The sequence below is a fragment of the Pinus tabuliformis genome, chromosome 6 (assembly GCF_031772625.1).
Source record: "Pinus tabuliformis cultivar Carrire ecotype Pingquan chromosome 6, CPIR1, whole genome shotgun sequence".
NCBI classification, from domain to species: Eukaryota; Viridiplantae; Streptophyta; class Pinopsida; order Pinales; family Pinaceae; genus Pinus; species Pinus tabuliformis.
This window is the reverse complement of record NC_142292.1, coordinates 1,030,518,247-1,030,538,335: the sequence shown is the minus strand read 5'-3', so window position 1 is coordinate 1,030,538,335 and position 20,089 is coordinate 1,030,518,247.

Here is a 20,089-nt window from a genome sequence, read left to right as displayed (position 1 = left end):
ACCGCTAAAGTGTCAAAAGATCTAAATAATGTGAAGTTTGGTGTTTGAAATGCAAATGCCATGGTCACCATAAGGATCATTACCTGGTATATTAGAATTATCTTACTGGGGGAGACCTTGTACCCCTAAATCCATAAAATACCACTGAGCCAAGCATGGGAGGAGCACCATGGTGTGTTATTTGTTAGGTTACAGGAAAAAATGCAACAAATAATTGTCATAAAGATAAAAGTTTCTACAAACCCCCAGTAGTTGTTTTTCAAATTTTGTAAATCTATAGGTCATGATGAGTGCCACTGTGAAAGCTATGAATCGATGATGGATAGAATCCCTACCTATAGAATGTAGGGAGAGATTCGTCCTCAAAAAGATCAGGGTGCAACTACGGTACGAAGAGGCTTCCAAAGTTGAGGAAGAGGATGAGGAGGAGGAGATAGAAAGGGTTGTGGTCACATCATCTGTTACAATTATGGGGAAGCGAGTCATTTTTCATGTGATTGTTAGAATCCAACACACCCTTCCTATCAATATTGTCAATAGTTTGATCATGTTATAGAAGATTTCCCAATGCTTATCGCAAATATGCAAGAAAATAATACTCAGTCCCAATAGCCTACATAGAACATCCAAATGATGAGTTCAGAGCCTTGCAAATATGGCCCTAGTGTCAATATTGTTACACAAAGCAGTATAGATATTGGACAAGATAAGGGGAAAAAACCATAAGTTGATCTATGGGTTCGCAAAGTTGTTGATAAGGAGACATGATTCAATGTAAATAATGTGAAGGAAACATTTATGGAAGTAAAGAGGAGCTTCACGGATGAATTAACTTCTACATCAAGAACTCAAATATGGGAAAGTCTAAAGAAACTGGTACTGCATAGGAGATAGACCCATCAATATTAGCATCATTTTTAAAAACATGTATGAAACTCCTAAGGGATAAGAAGGCAGTAGAAGGACTGCAAGAATTGACAGATAATTTCACTCGTAAGAATAATCCTATACCAAAACAGAGTGTAGTACATAAAGTGGGAAAAAGTAAGAAAAGGATTGGTCGTGAAATGAGATTAGCAGCCCAGGTTGGAGAATATGAAATGGACTAGGTAATTCTTGATTTAGGATCTGATGCAAATTTTCTACCGAAAACAACCTAGGAAGGAACGGGAAGACTAGCGTTATAGTGGTCCTCGATCCAACTGAGAATGGCTAATAAACAGAATATTATTCCCATGGGGAACCTACATGGAGTGATATTTGTTGATATTGAAGGGGCACGTGCCATGGACGACTTTGAAATAATCGAGATAGTTGATGACAATAACCCATATCCTGGACTGCTTGGAATTGATTGGGAATTTGATATGAATGTAGTCATCAATCTAAAGAAGCGCAATATAAATTGAAAAGATAGAACTAAGGGTGATTGTGCCATTGGATCCAGCCGAAGGTGGGCGATATATTGAACGAGGCCGTGGTTACAAGGAAGATGATGACATTGAGCAGATCTATAAGCTGACTACATAGGATGAAGATTGGATCAACCCTAGTGATTACCCCATTACTATTGTAGTGATATCCCTTATTAACATTTTTGTGCCCCTATTGTCCCCATATTGGTATTACTGTGCCCCATAGAATCCCTCTATTGTTATTTTTGTGCCTTTATATTATTATTGCTAGGTCGACTGCGTTATATTGTGACTCTTTAGACTCTTATATATAGAAAGGAGGTTTTGTCATTTGAATCATCAAAGAATCATTCATTTGTGTTAGGTACCTATAATACTAGTGATTACCCCATTACTATTGTAGTTATATCCCTTATTAATATTGTTGTGCCCGTATTGTCCCCATATTGTTATTACTGTGCCCCATAGAATCCCTCTATTGTTATTTTTGTGCCTTTATATTATTATTGTTAGGTCAGATGGGTTATATTGTGACTCCTTAGACTCCTATATATAGAAAGGAGGTTTTGTCATTTGAATCATTAAAGGATCATTCATTTGTGTTACACCCCTATAATACTAGTGATTACCCCATTACTATTGTAGTTAGGTCGGCTAGGTTATATTGTGACTCCAAAGACTCCTATATATAGAAAGGAGGTTTCGTCATTTGAATCATCAAAGAATCATTCATTTGTGTTAGGTCCCTATAATACTAGTGACTACCCCATTACTATTGTAGTTATATTGATTGGGAATTTGATATGAATGTAGTCATCAATCTAAAGAAGCGTAGTATAAATTGAAATGATAGAACTAAAGGTGATTGTGCCATTGGATCCAGCCGAAGGTGGGCAATATATTGAACGAGGCCGTGGTTATGAGGAAGATGATGACATTGAGCAGATCTATAAGCTAACTACGTCGGATGAAGATTGGATCAACCCTAGTGATTACCCCATTACTATTGTAGTTATATCCCTTATTAATATTGTTGTGCCCCTATTGTCCTCATATTTTTATTATTGTGCCCCATAGAATCCCTCTATTGTTATTTTTGTGCATTTATATTATTAATGTTAGGTCAGCTGGGTTATATTGTGACTCCTTAGACTCCTATATTCAGAAAGGAGGTTTTGTCATTTGAATTATCAAAGAATCATTCATTTGTGTTAGGTCCCTATAATACTAGTGATTACCCCACTACTATTGTAGTTATATTGATTGGGAATTTGATATGAATGTAGTCAACAATCTAAAGAAGCGCAACATAAATTGAAGGGTGATTGTCCCATTCGATCCAGCCGAAGGTGGGCGATATAAGTTGACGAAGTTCCCTATAATACTAGCGATTACCCCATTACTATTGTAGTTATATTGATTGGGAATTCAATCTGAATGCAATCATCAATCTAAAGAAGCGTAGCATAAATTGAAAAGATAGAACTAAGGGTGATTGTGTCATTGGATCCAGCCGCAGGTGGGCAATATATTGAACGAGGCTGTGGTTACGAGGAAGATGATGACATTGAGCAGATCTATAAGCTGACTACGTGGGATGAAGATTGGATCAACCCTAGTGATTACCCCATTACTATTGTAGTTATATCCCTTATTAATATTTTTGTGCCCCTATTGTCCCCATATTGTTATTACTGTGCCCCACAGAATCCCTCCATTGTTATTTTTGTGCCTTTATATTATTATTGTTTGGTCGGCTGAGTTATATTGTGACTCCTTAGACTCTTATATATAGAAAGGAGGTTTTTTCATTTGAATCATCAAAGAATCATTCATTTGTGTTAGGTCCCTATAATACTAGTGATTACCCCATTACTATTGTAGTTAGGTCAGCTGGGTTATATTGTGACTCCTTAGACTCCTATATATAGAAGGGATGTTTTGTCATTTCAATCATCAAAGAATCATTCATTTGTGTTAGGTCCCTATAATACTTGTGATTACCCCATTACTATTGTAGTTATATTGATTGCAAATTTGATATGAATGCAGTCAACAATCTAAAGAAGCGCAGTATAAATTGAAAAGATAGAACTAATGGTGATTGTGCCTTTATATCCCTTATTAATATTGTTGTGCCCCTATTGTCCCCATATTGTTATTATTGTGCCCCATAGAATCCCTCTATTGTTATTTTTGTCCCTTTATATTATTATTGTTAGTTCAGCTGGGTTATATTGTGACTCCTTAGCTCCTATATATAGAAAGGAGGTTTTGTCATTTGAATCATCAAAGAATCATTCATTTGTGTTAAGTCCCTATAATACTAGTGATTACCCCATTACTATTGTAGTTATGTTGATTAGAAATTTGATATGAATGCAGTCATCAATCTAAAGAAGCGCAGTATAAATTGAAAAGATAGAACTAAGGGTGATTGTGCCATTGGATCCAGCCGAAGGTGGGTGATATATTGAATGAGGCCGTGGTTACGAGGAAGACGATGACATTGAGCATATCTATAAGCTGACTATGTGGGATGAAGATTGGATCAACCGTAGTGATTACCCCATTACTATTATAGTTATATCCCTGATTAATATTCTTGTGCCCCTATTGTCCCCATATTGTTATTATTTTGCCCCATAGAATCCCTCTATTATTATTTTTGTGCCTTTATATTATTATTGTTAGGTCGGATGGGTTATATTGTGACTCCTTAGACTCCTATATATAGAAAGGAGGTTTTGTCATTTGAATCATTAAAGAATCATTCATTTGTGTTAGGTCCCTATAATACTAGTGATTACCCCATTACTATTGTAGTTATGTTGATTAGGAATTTGATATGAATGCAGTCATCAATCTAAAGAAGCGCAGTATAAATTGAAAAGATAGAACTAAGGGTGATTGTGCCATTGGATCCAGCCGAAGGTGGGTGATATATTGAATGAGGCCGTGGTTACGAGGAAGATGATGACATTGAGCAGATCTATAAGCTGACTACATGGGATGAAGATTGGATCAACCGTAGTGATTACCCCATTACTATTATAGTTATATCCCTGATTAATATTCTTGTGCCCCTATTGTCCCCATATTGTTATTGTTGTGTCCCATAGAATCCCTCTATTGTTATTTTTGTGCCTTTATATTATTATTGTTAGGTCGGCTGGGTTATATTGTGACTCCTTAGACTCCTATAAATAGAAAGGAGGTTTTTTCATTTCAATCATCAAAGAATCATTCATTTGTGTAATGTAAAGGAGGTTTCCCCCTCGAAGAGGCTGAATTCTAAGCCGTTGATCTATCTTTTCTATATTTTTGTGAGCTGGTTTCATAACATTTGGTATCAGAGCTTTGGATTTTAGGGTTTCACTGCTCCAAATAGGTCATCGTGGCATTTTCGCTATAACTTTTTTCTACCATGTTTCATAAGCAAGAAACAAAATCCATTTGAGAGGAAATCACATTGAACCTTGGGTCCGAATTTTAGAGCTTGTTGAGCTATATTTGTGGAGATATGATCTGAGGAAGTTGATCTTTTTGCATACTCCTAAATTACATTCCAAACAGGTGACCTGGGGAAAATCATCATAACTTTCTCTCTAAGAATCAGATTGAAGTTTCGTAAGAAGGTAAAAAAAAAGGACGGACTATAGTTTCTTTTATATATTTTTCAGAGCCAAAGGTCAAAACAGGGACACATGGCATGTCGTACAAGTTCACTCTACTGAATTAGTCTATAATCAGGTCACTGTGGGAGGTTTGGCATAACACTTCCTTGGAGAATCCAATTTGTATCAGACTAGTGCAACTAGAAAGAGGACACAGAGCACTACTCCAAGTCGCAATTTTAGAACTAGATGATACAAAATTACAAAGATACATCAGACAAAATATCAAGCTCCTACAAAGTGAAAAAATATGTGTAGATTTTTTAAAATTTTTGCTTGAGCTTGGTTTGAAAAATTATTTGGAAGTAATTCAAAGGGCGTAGTAGAGCATTATTATTGGTGACTGATGCCCCGATGAAAGAAAATGAAAACACCTAGTAAGAAACCAGAAAGCTCTAGCATGACTCATGAAGAAGAGGAAGGAATGCTATATGATATATCAAAATTACAAGACCAAGTGCAACAAATGTCACTCTCACAAAAGCTAACAGAAGCTAAGATAAATGGCATGGAATCTAAGATAAAGGGCATGGAAGCTAAGATGAATGGCATGGAAGTTAAGATGGATGATTTGAAGATAGATTTAAGACAGATTTGAAGAGAGACATGGCAGATTTGAAGATATATTTGAAGACAGACATGGCAGATTTGAAGACAGATTTGACAAATTTTCTAAAAGAAATACTTACAAATGGTGAAAGGGTAGTAAAGGAAACTCATGCTACGAACAAAATAAATGTTAATCATGATTTCATAGACTCTAATGTTGGATCAAAGACCCACCATATTCCAAAAATTGATATGAGGAAATTTGATGACAAAGATCCCGCAACATGGATATTATAGATGGAGCAATTTTTCAATCTCAATAATGTGAAAAACACCCAAAAGGTAAGTATTGCAACTTTATATTCGGAACCAAATCAGTTTGTATGGTATCAATGGCTTTGCTCTTGTAAACAAATTATCACTTGGGCAATTTTTATGAAAGAATTGACAGCACATTATGAGGACACAAAAAGAAACACTTTTTTTAGCCAATTGATAAGTCTCAAACAAAAGGGTTCAATAATGGAGCACATTGAAGAGTTCCAAAAATTGAACATAAGGGTAAAAAATATTCCAGAGGAGCATAGGATTGATGTGTTCATAGGGACTTTAAAGGATAATATCGAACATGATGTTCACCTTTGGGAACCTAATGCATTGGAAAGGGCATTCATGTTAGCAAGAAAAATGGAAAGCAAAATTATAGCAACTAGGAAGCATACCACTCACAACTATAAATATGGAAGTCTTGTTGCCCCTAGTCTTCCACAACCTATAAGGTTGACACCACAACAATTGGAAGAAAAAGGAGAAAAATGGATTTCTTACAGTTGTGATAGTAAATACACTAAAGGTTATAAGTGTGCTAAGAAGAAATTATTCTACATAGATTCTGAAGAGGAAGAAGAAAAGGAGCAAGAAAGGTCAAAAGAAGAGGATATACTCGAGGAACAAAGCCTAGATAAAGAAGATATGAATCTGACCATATCTTGTAATGCATTGGCGGGAATTACCTCTCCTCAAACCATCAAGATAGAAGGACAAATCAAGAAGAAAAATGTAGTAGTGTTGATTGATTCAGGAAGTACCCACAATTTTATTCATTGTAAGGTAGCAAAAGAATTGAATTGCTTCCTATATCTAGCACCAGAGTGTCAAGTGATGGTTGCAAATGGAGGAACAATAAATTGCTCTGGAAAGTGCCATAATATCAAGCTATGCATGGGAGAATATGTATTGACTAGCCCAATGCTTTCCATTCCAATGGGAGGTGTTGATGTTGTACTAGGAGTCCAATGGCTACAATCCTTGGGTACACTAGCTTTTAATTTTCAAGAACTTTCCATGAAATTTTCTGTGGAAGAAAAGGAAGTTGAATTAAGTGGTATTGCTGGGAAACCGGGAAAGATAATTAGCTCTAACGATATGAAAAATCTTCTAAAAAAGGAACAAAGAGGTGTAATTGCACAATTATGTTTGCTAGATGTTTCCACACCGAAATCATCTACTTCTCCAGATCTCCAAAAAGTCTTGGAAAATCATTCCAAGGTATTTGAGACTCCCAAAGGTCTCCCACCTATTCATGATCATGATCATGCTATTCATCTGATTCCATGAAGTGTTCCTCTAAACATCAAGCCGTACAGATATCCCTATGCCCAAAAGAGTGAAATTGAATGTATGGTTGCAGAAATGCTAGAGGCTAGTATAATTCAACCTAGTCAAAGTTCTTTCTCTACTCCAGTAGTATTGGTGCTCAAGAAGGATGGATCATGGCGCATGTGTCCGGATTATAGGGAGCTCAACAAGCTCACTATTAAAGATAAGTTTCCCATTCCTTTCATTAATGAATTACTGGATGAATTGCATGGATCAATTTACTTCACCAAGTTGGATCTTCGTTCAGGATATCATCAAATCAGAATGAAGACTGAAGACATTCTGAAAACAGCATTTAGAACTCATGAGGGTCATTATGAATTTTTGGTCATGCCTTTTGGCCTTACCAATGCACCTTCTACATTTCAAGGTTTGATGAATTCCATTTTCAAACGCTTCCTTAGAAAATTTGTGTTAGTATTTTTTGATGATATACTAATCTACAACAAGTCTTGGAAGGATCATGTTGAACATGTTGACAAGGTGCTACAACTATTAGAGGAGAAACATTTATATGCAAAAATATCCAAATGTTTCTTTGGAGTACAAGAAATGGAATATCTGGGTCATATTGTATCTCATCAAGGAATTAAGGTTGACCCTAGCAAAATTAAAGCCATTAAGGAATGGAAAATCCCCACATCCATAAAGAATCTGTGAGGATTTCTCGGGTTGATAGGGTATTATCGCAAGTTTGTTAAAAATTATGGGAGAATAGCAGCACCTCTAACAACATTATTGAAGAAAGATTCATTTTCATGGACTCTAGAAGAAATAAAGGCCTTCGAACATCTTAAAGAGGCAATGTGCCAAGCACTGGTCTTAGCTACACCAGACTTCACAAAAGCCTTTATTGTCGAATGTGATCCTTTAGGAAATGAAATTGGTGCTATTTTAATGCAAGATGAAAGACCCATTGCTTTTGAAAGTCATCCAATCAAAGGAAATTTTTTACACAAAGACATTTACGAGAAGGAAATGTTGGCAATACTACATGCACTTAAGAAATGGCGACCCTACCTAATGGGAAGACACTTCAAGGTAAAAATGAAACATGATAGCCTTAAATACTTTTTAGAACAAAGATTATCCTCTAAAGAGAAACAAAAGTGGGTCACAAAGATGTTGGGTTATGACTTTGAAATCATCTACAAAAAAGGGAAGCAAAAAATGGTGGCAGATGCACTCTCAAGAAAGGATGAGAATGTGGAAGCATTGTTGTGCGCCATTTCTATTATCCAACTAGATTGTATAAACGAAACATGGGAGGAATGGAAAAATCATGAAGAAGTGTGGGCACTTATTCAAAAGTTACAACAAGATTCCAGTACATTTGATACATTTAGCTAGCAAAATGACTCATTATGGTACAAAGATCTCTTATACCTCTGTAAGAATTCCCAACTCAAACAAAAGATTCTTATGGAATTGCACACTTTTCCCTTAGGAGGGCACTCAGGATTTTTAAAAACTTACCACAGGGTTAAGAAGGAATTTTTTTGGGATGGCCTTAAATCGAATATTCAAAAGTTTGTGGCAGAATGTTTGGTTTTCTAACAAAATAAAGTTTAAACAATTAAGACCTCGGGTCTATTACAACCTTTATCCATTCCAAGCCAACGTTGGGAGGAGGTTTCAATGGATTTTATCACAGGTTTACCCAAGTCTGAGGGAAAGAGTGTCATCATGGTGGTAGTTGACAGACTTACCAAGTATGCACACTTTTGTGCATTATCACATCCATTTAAAGCCAGTACAATTTCTACTGTATTTCTGGAAACAAGTGAAAAGCTACATGGAAACCCAAAGATTATTGTAAGTGACAAAGATCCCATTTTCACTGGAAATTTTTGGACAAAATTATTTTCTTGTCTTGGTACTCAGTTATCTCATAGCTCATCTTATCATCCTCAATCTGATGGGAAAACTAAGATAGTGACAAACAGACAAAATGGGTCAAATGGTTGCCCTTGGCTTAGTGGTGGTATAACACTTCCTTCCATACAGCAACAAAAATGACCCCATTTATGGCACTTTATGGATATCAGCCACCATCCATCACATCATATTTAAGAGAAAATTCTAAGGTTCAAGCAATGGAACATCACTTTGAGCATCAACGAAAAGTCCTCCAACTCTTAAAGGATAACCTCGTGTTGGCATAGAATAGAATGAAACAATAGGTAGATCAACATCGTAGCGAAAGAAGTTTTCATGTAGGTGATTGGGTATTCCTACGGCTAAAACCATATAAACAAATGTCCCACAAGCAAGCTAAGAAGGATAATAAATTATCACCAAAGTATTATAGTTCGTACAAGGTGTTGCAAAAGATTAGTACTATGGCATAGAAATTGGAGCTTCCTGCAGCTTCTCGAGTGCACCCAGTTTTCCATGTTTCATGTTTAAAGAAGGTTATAGGCGACAAGCTCCTAGTTCAAACAATATTGCTAGAGCTTGACGATGAAGGAAAATTTATATTGGAACCGGAAGCAGTCACAGAAACAAGAACTCAACAGCTATGAAATCAATCAATTTCAGAGTATCTCATCAAGTGGAAAAACTTATCCGCTGAAGATTCCACATGGGAGGATGAGAATTTTATACAAAAGCATCCAGAACTAGTCAAGCATTGAGGAAAACACTCTTTTGAGGGAGAGGGGCATGTTAGGTCCCTATAATACTAGTGATTACCCCATTACTATTGTAGTTATATCCCTTATTAATATTGTTGTGCCCCTATTGTCCCCATATTGTTATTACTATGCCCCATAGAATCCCTCTATTATTTTTTTTGTGCCTTTATATTATTATTGTTAGGTCAGATGGGTTATATTGTGACTCCTTAGACACCTATATATACAAAGGAGGTTTTTTTCATTTGAATCATCAAAGAATCATTCATTTGTGTTAGGTATTTATAATACTAGTGATTACCCCATTACTATTGTAGTTATATCCCTTATTACTATTGGAGGAAACATTTGGATTTGAATTCAAATTGGTCTATAAATATGGCATACCACTCCACATTCGAACACTTTTCTTCCTCAAAGTTTTCCTTGAGATTGTTCACCTTTCTTTGCACCAAGTAAAGTGTTATATCTCTAAGAACGATTGCGAGGAACTTCTTTCATGACCAGTGTTAGCAAACTTTCCTGATTGGAACCGTAAAATCATCCTCGAGAGAATGAATGTAACTTTCCTTCAGACAGAGATAGCCCAATCTGTATCTGCGGGGTTTCCCACTATTGTGCTTTGGTCAACAAGGCCTAAGCCATATGCTTCCATGATAGGAGATAAGAAGAGAAAAAAGCCTCAACAAGTCTCAGTGCGACAATCATCATAGAAAAACCTGACATAAATGCGACAGAAACGAAATATAAATCGGTCCAAATAGGTGACAGAGCCCCTATACCTGGATGAGGAAGAACTGTGTGAGCGAATAGAGGAGATTGATGTAGAGGAGGTTGAGTTGATAATTCAGTTGCTGAAGTATATCCCACCCTCAAACACCACCGCTAAAGTGTTGAAATATCTAAATAATGCGAAGTTTGGTGTTTGAAATGCAAATGCCATGGTCACCATAAGGATCATTACCCGGTCCATCATAATTATCTTATTGGGGGAGGCCTTTTCCCCCTAAATCCATAAAATACCATTGAGCCAAGCATGGGAGGAGCACCATGGTGCATTATTTGTTAGGTTACAGGAAAAATGCAACAAATAATTGTCATCTATTACAGAAGTTTCTACAAACCCCCCAATAGTTGTTTTCAAATTTTGTAAATCTATATGTCATGATGAGCGCCACTGTGAAAGCTATGAATCGATGATGGATAGAACCCCTACCTCTAGAATGTAGGCAGAGATTCATCCTTAAAATGATCATGGTGCAACTACGGTATGCAGAGGCTTCCAAAGTTGAGGAAGAGGATGAGGAGGAGGAGATGGAAAGGGTTGTGGTCACATCATTTGTTACAATTATGGGGAAGCGAGTCATTTTGCACGTGATTTTCAGAATCCAACACACCCTTCCTATCAATATTATCGATAGTTTGATCATGTTATAGAAGATTTCCCAGTGTTTATTGCAAAGATGCAAGAAAATAAGACTCAGTCCCAGCAGCCTATGCAGAACATCCAAATGATGAGTTCAGAGCTTTGCAAATATGGGCCTAGTGTCAATATTGTTACACGAAGCGATATAGATATTGGAGAAGATAAGGGGAAAAAACCATAAGTTGATGTATGGGTTCGCAAGGCTATTGATAAGGAGACATGATTCGATGTAAATAAGGTGAAGGAAACATTTATGGATGAAAAGAGGAGGTTCATGGATGAATTAACTTCTACATCAAGGACTCAAATATGGGAAAGTCTGAAGAAATGGGTACTGCGTAGGAGACAGACCCGTCAATATTAGCATCATTTTTAAAGACATGTATGAAACTCCTAAGCAATAAGAACGCAGTAGAAGGACTGCAAGAATTGATAGATAATTTCATTGGTAAGAATAATCCTATACCAAAATAGAGTGTTGTACATAATGTGGGAAAAAGTAAGAAAAGGATTGGTCGTGAAATGAGATTAGCAGCATAAGTTGGAGAATACGAAATGGACTAGGTAATTCTTGATTTAGGATATGATGCAAATGTTCTGCCGAAAACAACTTGGGAAGGAATGGGAAGACCGACGCTATAGTGGTCCTCGATCCAACTGAGAATGGCTAATCAACAGAATATTATTCCCATGGAGCGCCTACATGGAGTGATATTTGTGGATATTGAAGGGGCACATGCCCTAGTCGACTTTGAAATAATCGAGATAGTTGATGATAATAACCCATATCTAGGACTACTTGGAATTGATTTGGAATTTGATATGAATGAAACCATCAATCTAAAGAACTGCAGTATAAATTGAAAAGATATAACTAAGGGTGATTGTGTCATTGGGTCCAGCTGAAGGTGGGCGATATATTGAACGACGTTGTGGTTACGAGGAAGATGATGCCATTAAGCAGATCTATAAGCTGACTACGTGGTATGAAGATTGGATCAACCTTATGGAAGATGGGTGAATCACGTTGGAGAGGCACAGATCTTGTAATTCAAGTTCAGATGAGGAGCTTGAACACTGGCATAATTGATTGCATGAAGTATTGTCACTGCACTACAATAGGCTTACCAAATTGTTACGATGTATATCCACTGAGGTATGCAATTTACTGTATTATGATGGATTAGAGGATGTCAATTTATTTCTTGATAAATTGGAAAGAGATGTATCAGAGGAACATCAGTTCCAAGCACTAGACATTTCGTTGCGAGCTACGTTTGCCCATTGGTGGAGCACGCATAAGAACAATTTTTCATATACCCGCATTGCGGAGAAATACACAGGGAAGGTTAATCCATGCAAGCACTTAGCTCGTTGGGAAAAAGCATGGGGAGAAGAACTGTAGCCAAAGTGGGTTCATATCTTCTACCACACTCTGGATACAATCCCGATGAACTGGTATCTGGAAGCAGAGCTGTGACACAGGACCGCTGAATGAGATGTTTTGAAAAAAGAATTCTGCTAACTTTTAGCTTTGAACATGGATTTGAATGTATTGATGAGGCATTCCAAGAGATTAAAGCTACAATATTTAGAATCGCTAAAGAACTAGTTAAATGGGTATAACAAAATTGGGGTACATAACTATGCCATGCGCTCGAATGTTATAGTGTGACTAGAGAGGATGGCAAGGAAGATCCCAGGACCATCCACATTCATGAGTTTGAAGTACAACATCAAGTCGAGGGACCTAAGGTAGAAATCCATGGTATATCAGAGCCTTTAAAAACCAAGCAGGTGAATATTAGATTAGAAACACAGCCAAAATTTGCAAACATAGGTGACTACTGGGATGAAGATATAGTAGATAAGGTCACAAAGCTATTGAGAGAGTACCAAGACTTGTTTCCGACCAAGTTCTCTGATCTAAAAGGGATAGTAGGGGATATGGGAGTCATGAAGATCACTTTAAAGCTAGTGAAACAATTCCCCTCCTGATTAAATCCTAAGTATAAGGAAAACGTGCGCAAGGAATTGGATAAAATGCTTGAAGCTAGGATCATTAAACCTCTTGAGGAATGAGACTAGGTTAGTCCAATGGTGGTTCAAGAAAATAAAATGCAGGGTGAAATTTAGATATGTGTAGACTTAAGGAAGTTGAATGAAGCATGTGTCCACGATCCATTCCCTACACCATTCACAGATGGATTCTCAGGGTACCATCAGATCAATATCCATTGGAGGATCAGAGTAAGATCACATTCGTGACTTAATGGGGTTTTTTTTCAGTATACAGTGATTCCTTCCGGGCTGAAGAATTCCCTTGCAATTTTCTCTCGGGTGGTAATTCTGGCCTTCAAGGAATTTATCCATAAATTTTTGGAGGTCTACTTCGATGACCAAAAAATGTCTGGTTTAGTAAAGCGACATGTTACTAGTCTATGACTCATGTTGGATACTTATCGAAAGCATCAGATAGCCCTTAATTTGAAGAAATTGATATTTTGCGTACCCTACGGGATACCCTTAGGCCATGTTGTTTGCAAGCAGGGATTGATGGTTGATCCTACCAAAATTGCAGTAGCCATCAATTTGGAAGCCCTGAAGAATTTTAAAGAACTGTGTGCAATGTTGGGCCATACGGGATATTATAGGAAGTTCATCAAAGCATATGTGAAAATCACTGCACCCATGGAAATATTGCTGAAAAAGAATGCGACATTTTGCTGGGATGAGGACTACCAGAAGAGTTTGGATATTTTGGAGGAGAAAATGGTCACTGCGCCCATTTTAGTGTTCCTCAACTAGAAGAAGGTGTTCCACATTCATGTAGATGCTTCTTGCATCATGCTAGGAGTTGTGTTGACCCAACCAGGCGAAGGAGATATCAATCATCCAATTGCATTTGCAAGTGGGAAGTTGTCAAAGATAGAAAAGAACTATTCAACCACAGAGTGCAAAGGTTTGGAAATAGTGTGTGCACTACAAAAATTCAAGCAGTATCTGTTGGGTGCGCACTTCAATATGTATACAAATCATTGGGCTCTGAAATAATTGGTCAACAAGCCTATGTTGGGGGGGAAATCTGCAGATGGTTGCTACTTTTCGAGGATTATGGTTTCGAAGTAATTCTGAAGCCAGGGCACCTGAATGCTAGTCCAGATCACCTATCACAAATTGAGAATGGGGATGAGCCTATGAGTCTAGAGGAAGAGTTGCCTGATGCACAACTATTTGTGTTTCATGTCGCAAATGATCATTTAGCAGATATAATTCATTTTTCATCTATAGGCACCGCTCTTGAAGGGTATTAGACACAACAAAATAAAGAACTGGTGGTCTGAGCTACAGATTTATAAGCTATTTCTAGACACTTATATAAAATGGGATTTGATGAAATACTGCGTAGGTATGTTTCTGACTATGAGAGGAAAAGTATCCTTGCAGAAGTGCATTGAGGAGTTGCAGGAGGGAATTATGTAGGAAGAGCATCTGCGTAGAAGATCCTGTGCGCAAGACTTTGGTGGCTAACTGTGCATAAGGAATCCAAAATATATTGTAGGGCACATGATGTATGTCAGAGGATGGGGTGACTGTCGCGAAGAGATGAATTTCCACTGAATCTAGAAGTGACATTGCAGGTGTTTGATAAGTGGGCAATAGACTTTATGGGACCAATACAGCCACTAGGGAAAAGACAGGGGCCAGATATATCATTACCACGACTGAATACTTAACCAGGTGGGCAGATGCACATCCTATAAAATATTCTAGCACTGCTACCACTGTGAGGTTTATTTTTGAATATATCTTGTCTCAGTTTGGCTGCCCTAATATTGATGAGTGATAGGGGCACACACTTCTTGAATGAGACACTTTCTGCATTGCTTGAGAAATTCTAGATATATCATCAGAAGAGTATGCCTTATCACCCTCAAGTGAATGGAACAGTAGAAGCCTTCAACAAAAATATGGAAAGCACTTTGACGAATATTTGAAATGCGAATCGAAATGACTAGGATGTGCACATACCAGTGACCCTTTGGGTGTATAGGACTACCTACAACAAGTTTATAGGACAAACACCATTCAGACTGGTATATGGGAAGGGGTTTGTAGTTCCCATGGAGTACATAGTGCCAAGTTTATGGATTGCAGAAGTTACAAACATGGGTGATCATGATATGATGGAAGAACGACTCGCGTAGATTGTTGAGGTGGAGTTAGATCTTTTCTTGGTGGGTTTTCATTAGTAGGTGTAGAAGGATTGTGAAAAGGAAAGTCATGATCACCATATAAAATAACGCACCTTTAAGATCAAAGATTTAGTATTGCTATATGACAGTAATTTCATGAAGTTTCTGGGAAAATTTCAGAGGCATTGGTTGGGGCCATATGTTGTGAAGTAAATTACAGATGGAGGCACATTTCAGCTAGCAAAGTTGAATCAGGAATTATTTCTAGAAACATTCAATGGGATTCAATTGAAATTGTACAGGTGTTATAGACATTTTTGTGCCTCACATCTCTAAGCATGAAATGTCCATAAACCAAGGGCTCCTAAGTCCCTAAAAGTGTTGTTCTAACTCCTAAAGGAACAAGGTCAACAAATTACAGCTTCTCCCAGAAGTTCTCCACCAGAAATTGCTCAGAATAAGTCAAATCAGGATCATTTCAGCTGCTCCACTAGCCAAGTGCGTTGCATAGAACTTAAGTCCACTAGCTAGGTGCATTGCAACGCACCTAAATGCACTACCAGGGTGCGTTGAGCAGGAAATGACAAGTGGCAGAGTCATTCCACGAGGTGGAGAGACAATGGAAGCTTCCAGAATCTTCTCCAATGACACTTGCCTCACTGAATTCGACCAAGGATGAGTAAGAGGCTCTCAGTCTCCAAGTGGAAGCAAGAACTAACAGAGAGAAGCCATTAATCAATTCATGAGCTGACTCATCCTCCTTGCATACATCTATATATGGATCCCTCATCCCAGAGATCCAGAGGCTGGAATTTTGCACATTGTAAGGAATTGTTGTTGGTTTTGAGATACATATCAGAGAATTGGGTGATCTATGCTTTGTTGGGGTTGAAGAAGGGATTTCTTTGCTGGGAGGTTGATACTAGGTCAGGAATCATCAGTTGTAACTCCTCCTGGATCTTCTTGTATATCAATAAAACTATTTGAGTTTCTTCTCCATGCTTGTGTTTCATTGATGCTTGTTACATTTGTATGGTTAACTTAAATCTGATCCTAAGTTATTTATGAATATAAACCCATGTCTTTGTATAGTTTCCTTCTTCTGTGATGTTACAGGTATTTGGTGAAGCTGGGCAAGTGAGAGAGAAGGTAGCTGGGAGCTGTCGAAGAGAAGAGAGATTGGATCAAAGGACTAGCGCAAGACACAGGTTGGTTCATCCTATTCCTCTTTGTTTATAGTTCATAAAGAAGAATACAAAAGTAGTTTTCTCTATTTGTTTCTAAGGTAGCTGTCACACCTTAGTGGGATAGAGTAGATCTGAATGGACACTTTTCCCGATAACAAAATGGCGACTCCGCTGGGGATCGTGTCTAGTTAGTTTGTTTGTCTTTCTCCTGTTGTTTGTTTCATAAACTTAGAAGTAGCAATCGAACTGCATTTGCCATTAACAAATGTAAAGTAGACATCTGCTGCTTCAATCCATTCACTGGATCTGTTTATGATTTGAACAGCTGATTCATAGACCAACTGATTACCCTTGTGATAGCTCTTAGAACCCCCCTTAGATCTACCTCTGATTGTGCATTACTGATTGCTTTTACTCGGCCAAAAACCATAGATTAAACTGCGAACCGTGACCCAGAACCCGGATAGAATTCTCGTTTCTGCCCCAGCACAGGCTTTGTGAAGAGGTTCTGCATTTCAAATCACTTCCCGAGAGGGCTACCTACGCTGCAATGCAGTTTCTCTGTGTAACAGGTGCGCTGATCAGCCTAGCCTTGTGCAGCTGAGGTTCTTTGCTTCATTTTTTCTAGTTTTGTCTCTGTTTTTGCAGCCTGTGATCAGTATTTCACTGTTTCAAACCCCTTTTCCTTACTGATATTCTGCCTCAGTTGTACAAAAGAAACTGTAGATTTTTTTTATGTGTTTGTTACGTCATTTAGAGTTTTCCATTGTAAAAGTATAATAGTCGTATTGTCGTCCTTTGATTTAGATCTGTCGCAAGTGTCGATTTTTATCATAGGAGAAAGTTTATTTGCTGTTGATAGTCGATTATGCTTTTACTTTTGCCTTTGGTTTGAATTTGTCATTTTCTAGTGTCGAAACGAGTATTTATTTCAAAATAATAAAGTGTCGTAATCGTCTCTACCTTTTGATTTCGAAAAGAAGCTTGTTTGTGTTTGTCACTTGAAAGCAAATTCAGATTTGTACAACAACTTTCTTTTTAGGCATCAATATTAAGAAGGTGAAAAACAAAACACATGCATGTGCATTTGCATATTGGCAGTCTGTTTGGCTTGATTTAGGAAAGTGCATTTACAGTGTGCTCTTTGCTCTTTGCGAAAAGATTGTGTCTTTCTTTTCCCTTAGTAGCTAGGATTTTCATTGCTGAAAAGAGATTAAAGTTTTTTTATCATCTTTAGATTGCATTTTAGGAATTACATCTACATCTCATGGTGATCCCAAAAAGGCAAACTTCATAAGAAAGATCAACTTAAAATAAACTCAATGAACTTAGCAACGCTTTGGAACTTAACGCACAACATTTAGAGGTCTAGGCTAGAGACGTATTCCGGTGTCGTAAAGCCTGGTAACTGTTGTCCTCACTGATGGTTGGGTGATTCCTCCACTTTGAGACGATAAGTGCCAGTACGGACTTGTGCTCCCACGTACCGTCGAGTATATATTGGGAGACCCCTATAGGCTTAAAACCTTTATCCATAGGAAGCCGTGTCGGCCGCCCTACTGATCGCAATGCACCGAACACAGCTTTCGGGAAGATTGACTACCGTACCGTAAAAAGTATTATGCAGTTTTGCGATTGGTTTGGTACTCCCTCTACCTAGACCTCCAGAGCAGTCCCTTCCGTTCCTTTTTAGACTCCTTAACGGAAAAGGTCCATCTGAGCACTTGTCACTTCAGGCCCATTAAAAATCGAAGGAGACTAGAGTCATCTTTTGTTTTTTCTCGACTCTTAAAAACTGAAAAAACAAGTTGTGTCAAAGCGTGTTAAAATTTATTTTAAACGGAATATTCATACCCTTTTCCTACGTTGATCTTGGGTTGAGAAAATGGAGCCTACCAACCAAGGAATTCCCCTTGGTGGAAATCCTAGTCCCTTCTCCTCTTGGGGAGATGATGGTGCGCCCCATATGGCCACATTGTCGCTTCTAGGACTGACAATTGGCTTGCCAGTATGGCTCTTCTCAACCAATGTCATTCAGAACACCACCATTCCTGAACAATCGAATCAGCAATTAGACGAGTCCAGAGTTGCCCACCAGCCTTCTACTTCCTCTAATTCTTCCTCTCCTCCTTCCTCTTCGCTTGATGGAACTGGTAAAGCTAAAAGCCAAGTTCCTCAGGAGAAGAAGGAAAAGAAGAAGAAAGAGAAAAAGAAGAAGGATCCAAAGGCGAATGGGGGAAAACGAGTGTCGTCTAATGAAAATCCACACACTGCACCGACCAGGCCTAAATTGTCATGTGTCATTTGCAAAGGAGACCACTTTCACAGAGATTGTCCTTGCATCCCCCGGATACTAAGGGACTGGTCTCCTCGTTTGCACAATCCGGTGTCATCAACCTCTGGTGATCATGTTGAAAGCACACCGTCAACTAGTGAAAGTGAAGCCCCAGGACAAAAAGGGAAAGCTAGATTTCCTTGTAAACTGTGCGAAGGCAACCATGCCCTCCACCGTTGTCCCTTCTTAGATGAAGCTAAAAGAGTTTTGGATGATCGTCCGGTTTCACCGTTACGACTTCCTCCTGGATACAAAAAACTCTTGCCGAGTCCATCACTAGTTGAGAATCCAGCTGGCCCACTCAGGTGGTCAACTGAAGCGCCTATCATTGAAGATAAACCAACTGAGTCCATACCAGACGAAAGTCAAAAGGTCGAGGCAGCAGTTGACCCGGTCTTGCCTTTAGAGGTTTTATCTTCGGATGATACAGTCACTGAAGAGAACAAGGATGACACCGTCCAAATTCTCTTCATCAACACAGACTCCGACGAACATGGGGGCAATCTACCCATTCCTTTACCGCAGGAAGGAAGTTCGTCAGAGCCATACCCAGCCGTCTATTCGGTGCCACCTCCAAGAAACCTAGTTGTCTCCTTCGACTGGAATCAACTAGGCAGACCCCGTTTACTAGCAAGCATACCATTCCGAATTATCGTTCAAATATATAGAATGGTCATGGCTGGTACCATCATAGATGAGGGGGCTTCTGTGAGTATCCTTTCGTCTATTTCTTGGAAAGCGCTTGGTTCGCCATCGCTTTTGCCTGAGATGAGAAATCTGACAGGCTTTGATAAAGGAACCAGTCGACCTTTAGGGATCCTTCCCGATGTGCCCATAACATTGAGAGGGAAGACGGTTCGCATGAACGTAATGGTAGTTCAGGGACCCTTAGATTATAATCTACTCCTTGGACGAGACTATATTTATTGCATGGGAGCCATCGTCTCCTCACTCTTTAGAGTAATGTTTTTTCCGCACGAAGGAAGAGTGGTCAAGCTCGTGGACCTGC